We start from the raw sequence: 5,618 nt of genomic DNA, 5'->3' as shown, positions 1-5,618 counted from the left end.
AGTCCACGTCAGAGCGCCGGCCTCCCAGGAATGCCGCCCGGCCCGCGGGTGGGGGCTGAGCGGAGCGGGCGGCCCCGCCTCCTTCCTCCCCTCCCCCCACAGGGCCCGGGTGGCGGGAGGGCTCCCCCCCTCCCCAACACACGCCCCCCAGCCTCGGCCTGGGTCTGCGGCCCAGGCGGGCTCCGTCCTGCGCAGCCGCTCTGGGGAAGTGGATCGCAGAGCTGAAAGGCGAGGGGTGAGCGCACCCTATACCCCCAAACTGAGCGTCGCCAGACGGAGATGAAATACACCCCCTTCATACGCTGTGGGACTAAAGACATAATGGGGAAACTGAGGCCAGCGGTTGGGGCAAAACACACTGAAGTCGTGCTGACAGAATTTTCTGGATGAATTGGTGGCAGGGCCGTTGACAGGGCCTGGGAGCCCTGGCTCCTGGCCCAGGGTATTGTCCACCTGCGGGGGAAAGGAAGTGTGTGTGCTTGTGTACAGATGGGCTGAAAGGAAGCAGGGACACTGCCCAGGCCGATTAGGAAGAAGGCTTGGGGGTGCTCCACTTTACAGGTAGAAAAGCCTCATTTGAAGCCCAAACCCAGGGTCCCAGGGGAAAGACTGAGGCTGCCCCTGACTCAGTGTCCCTGTCACCAGCCTGCTTGGCCTCATCCCCTCAGAATGAAGCTGAGCTCAGGAAGATAGTACCCAATGAGTCACACCGTGTCCCCCCTCCATGTCTGACTCAACCAAGGTGATGAGAGGGCAAGGAGAGACTGCCCGTTGTGCCAGGGAGCCCCCTGGGCAATGTGCCCATTTGAGCCGCAAGGCAGATCCTTCCAGCAAAAGGGCGGGCTAGCCAGACAGAAACAGGGAGAGCCTTGCCCAGAACAGCCAAGGGGAAACGTGACGGGGCTGGTGGGCAGGGAGAGCCCAAGGGAGCCAGCCAGAAAGCCTAGGCGGGACCGGGCTCAGGGTAAGCCAAGGGCAGCTGGAGGCCTAGGGTATGGTGACAGCAAGGAAACTGAGGCACTCAGAGGAGCTGCTTGGAGTGAGGGGAAAGAGCTATCAAATGTACTTATATAGAGAATATATAGCCTGCAATTCTGTGTAGCGTACATGTATTCCATATCTCCTGGTACCCCTTTTAGGCCAAACTTCCTCAGCTGCCCCATCCCTCTTGACACAGTAAGGTTGGGCCAGACATTCCCCAACTCAAGCTGTTTGATGATTGACATTTGAGAAGGTTCTGGGACCTTCTAGGTGAATCATTCTATCTTATTCCTCTTCTACCCCCAGGCAGTGTGGAAAGGAAGAAGACAGTGGGCATCTTTGAGGGCTGTCTCTTCAAGGGCAGAATGAAGGCAGTCTCTGTTATGGAGTTCAGAAAAAGGGGGGTTTTGGGGGGGGGGCAGTGCTTATGGCAAAAGGAGTCCATGAATGATTTCTTTCCCTTCTCATTAGGTAGGGAGGGGGAGGAGTAGAGAAGGGACCAGAAACAGAAGAGGGACCTGCTGTGCGTGGCTTGGGAGGGGGGAGCTCTGGGGGCCCTGATAATGACAGGCGAGGTATAAATAGCTTGGGCCCTGCGGCTCATGTTCTGTCGGCTGCCTGTGACGAGGTGCTCAGGAATCCCACTCTCCTATTGGCACGCCCCCATCTCCAGAACTCTCATTCCCCCCCATGCCACCTTTGTCCCATGTCCAAAACCAACCATCAGGCATCAGTACTGACCATCTACTTGAGAGGCTGAGCTCTCCTGTGGAGAGATGCCCAGCTAGGGACACATGACACATAGCTCCGTCTCACAGGGAGGGAGGGGTGTGCGTGTGTGTGTGTGTGTGTGTGTGTGTAAAAACGTAGACATTTGACACCCAGTCTGAGGTGCCAGCTCAGGGTTCAGCGAGGTTGTCATTGAAGCCCAGAAGAGGAAACTGAGGTACAGATCTGAGACAGCTCTCCTGGGGAGGAGAGAGAGGAGTAGGGTGGGTTTGCTTGGAGCTGACAGCCTCTTTACAAACTCTAATGGCTCACAGTCCTGTTTTGTGGGCATTACCTGAGGTCCCTCAGTAAGTTGAGGGCATCCGTTAAGGAGGGGGGATTTCAGAGGGAAGCCAGTGAGTGAAGAAAGAACTCCCAAGTGTAGCCTACCCTCTCTTTCTCCCCTCTCTCCCTCTTCTCCTACCCTCCCTGCAAGAGAGGTTTGTGTGCAGCCCCAGAGGAGTAAGTGAATGGTTGGCAGACAAGGGTGCCCAGTGCCAAGGATGGTTCCCGGCATCCTTCTCACCCCCTCCCGCAGAAACCCGAACCTGTTGCTCTCCAGGATAAATCGGGGCCTGACTCAGGCCCCAGCCAGCCAGTCATAGTCAGCCTGACCCAGGAGCAGGCTGGTGACTCAGCCCTGAATATAGCCCATGAGCCCAGGCACAGCCATCAGTGCTGGAACAAACCGTGCACAATGCTAGTCCTGGGGCCTGCCAAGTGGGCCCCCCCCCCCTCCCTGAGGAGGGCTGATGTGCTCCTCCTCCCTGAGTCAGGCAGGGGCGCAGAGAGGGGTTTGCAGGGGGTTTCATCAGCTGAGTATTTGGGGCAGAGCTGGCTGGGGCCATACGCCTTTTATAACCCCCTGACTCACCACCCACTGACCTGTCTCAAGAGACCAGGTTGCCTGGCTATTCACCTGGCCCTGCCTTTACCATCAAGGGGCACTGCTTGTCAGCCGCTGACTTTGGCCATGGTTTGGGGTGAGCAGAATCTAAGTGACCAGGTCCAATGGGGTGTGTTTGAAAATCTTGTTTTTCTGGAGTCGGGGACACTTCCAGAGTCACCTATGAGGATACCAGGTTGGCCAAGTTCATAGTTGGCACTTTGATCAGTCAGTGATACTGACTGTGGCCCTGACTTATGTGCCGGGGACACTCTGGTAGGATAGAAAGATCCATAGCCCTCTTCAATTCTGGCTCTGCCACCTCCGGCAGGTAATATAATGATTTGGGGCTTCCGTTTCGAATCTGTAAAATGGAGTTCATAGTACCCTTGTAGGAGATTAGGAGATTTTTTAAGTGTGAAGATGAGAAGAGAGAGCATGCGAGGTGATTAGCTCGGTGCTTCGCAGCTAATAGGTGACCAGAAAAAAGTAAGTTTGTTTCCTGTGCTGGTGCCTTATGGACCACGAAGGTTCTTTTTTTTTTTTTTTTTTTTACATTTCTTTATTTTTGAGAGGTAGAGAGAGATAGAGCATGAGTGGGGGAGGGGCAGAGAGAGAGGGAGACACAGAATCGGAAGCAGGCTCCAGGCTCCAAGCTGTCAGCCCGGAACCCGACGCGGGGCTCCAACCCACAAACCGTGAGATCATGACCTGAGCCGAAGTCGGGTGCTCAACCGACTGAGCCACCCAGGCGCCCCTGGGCCACGAAGGTTCTAGTGAGCAGGCGCTTCCTCACAGCCGTCCCTATCCCCTGTAGAGTCCGTTGCCGGGATCACTACACTGTTCCCCCCTTCCCTTCCCTTCTCTTCCCTGTATCTTAACACTGCATCTGCCAGAATTGGAGCCAGACTACTTCTGATCCTTAGAACTCCCCAGGAGTGGCAGGTGGTGGCCCGGGGAGAGCGAGCAGAGGGGCTGTTGTGCAGAAAGGGAAGAGTCGTGCAGAGCACAGCAGTGGGCAGATGGAGGCCCCCAGGTGTTTGGTTCTAGCTGTACCTCGGCCTGGATGCGTGCCTGGTGGTGGCTTCTAAGAGACACCCTTGTGGACTTAAAGCTAGCTCAAGTGGCTGTTTCACACTCAACACAGAGAGTCCTCTTTATTCTGGCAACAGTATATCAACAAGACCAGGAGGCACAAAGACCCAAATGATGAAGAGGACGGCTTTCTAAAATGAGCAAAAGGGCTGGGGGAAGAAAAGCAGGACCACTTTCCTGCGCATTGCTCAGGCTCTAGGCTCAGGCCTGGGAAGGATGGGATGCAGTCCTAACTGGAGGCTCACTGCCTCCCAGACCGTGACCTCCATCTTGGCTTCTAATTCCAAGTTAAATCAGTGATCCTCACTGGTAAGTCATCTTCCAGTCCTTTCCACCACATATGTTCTCCAGCCGACTGGTGGCCGGACTAAAGTGGATTAGAAACAGGGTCCCCCTACCTACACTCAACAGCAAGGGGCCAGTGGTACCGGATGGGTTGTGAAGGAATTTCTTCAATTTAGGTCACAACTGAGCACACACAACCTAATGTCGCTGAGGGCAGTTTTCTAATTCTAGTGCGCATACTAATCAACTGGGGACCTCGTTAAAATGCAGATTCTGTGTTGGTAGGTTTGATGTGAGGCCTGAGATACTGCCTAACAAGCTAACGACGCTGATGCTGCTGGTCTGTGGACCACACTCGGAATTGCAAGGAGCTAGGCCACCCCAAATCAGCACTGCCTTCAAAGAGGAGTCATTTAAAGGGAGAGAAAGGAATGCGTGGCAATGCCCTCAATCTGCCTAGGTGCAGCCCTGTTTACAGTGACTGATCACGATTTTAGAACTGGCCCCAGGCCCCCTAGGAAAAGGCCAGGGAAGAAGTGAATTCATTTAATGCTTAGCAGCGCCCACTACAGTACATGCTCTATAGGTACATTACTTCGGACATTTGGGTGAATGGAACAAACTCCTTTGGCATCAGGTAGAAAAGAGGCAGAGAGGCGTTCCGGGAAACCAGCGGTCATGGCGCCATTTTGTCCACTGTGGCTTATGAATGCACTTGAGGGCTCTCCTATGGAAACATTCATATGGAACAACCAATCACAGAGGGTTCCACAGCAACGACGGTAACCAAGGACACTCATAAATTATCCTTATCATTCTATCTCCACTTTGATCCCCTCTCCATCCTTTGCCCTACTCTGAATTCCAGGAGACTGGCCTGTGTCACCTGGGCATCGCTGCTCTCTGGCTCGCAGCTGGGATCAGCCAATGAGAAGTGCCATTAGGAAGCTGACAGGTGGGGGGAGAGGGTGTCGGGCTCTGACAAGGGCCGTACCCTTCTGTGGGTCCGGGGCCCCTTTCCAGTCCTCTAGCCCTGCCCTCCTCCCCTCTCCTTCAGGTCTGTGATGGGAGACACTGTTGCTGGTATCTGGGGATTTCACTATTCCTTGCTGCTTCTCGAACTCTGCCTGTGTACAGAGTCCCTTCATTTAAACACTCTTCAAGTTAAGGCTCTTGAGTGTGCCACCTGTTCACCGTCAGACTCTGCATGACAGTAAGTCCTCTCTGAGAGCGAATCCCATGAGGCATCACAAGGGCAGAGCCACGAAGGCTCAGATGCAGATCTTCTCAGGGCACTCTTCTCACAGCAGATGGGTGTGGGCATGGACCTAAGGGCAAGTCACTTGCCCCCCCTCACACAGTGTCCAGCTCATTCCATTTCTCTGTGTTCGGATGAGCTGCTGGAGATAGGGTTTATATGTGCAGACCAAGGCATCTGCGATTTGGCTGGCAACGCGAGGAGCCACCCTCATCTCTGAGGTCCCCTGTAGGGTGAGAAATCATATTTAGGAGCCCGGTCCGTATGTGAGGTACCCCGTTAAAGGGGAACTGCTCTGTTCTGGTTGTGTTGTGAGGTGTTTCGCAAATAAAAGGCCACAGAGTC

Source organism: Prionailurus bengalensis, chromosome A2 (assembly GCF_016509475.1).
Source record: "Prionailurus bengalensis isolate Pbe53 chromosome A2, Fcat_Pben_1.1_paternal_pri, whole genome shotgun sequence".
NCBI classification, from domain to species: Eukaryota; Metazoa; Chordata; class Mammalia; order Carnivora; family Felidae; genus Prionailurus; species Prionailurus bengalensis.
The sequence above is the reverse complement of the archived record's forward strand: the minus strand, read 5'-3'. Positions refer to the sequence as shown.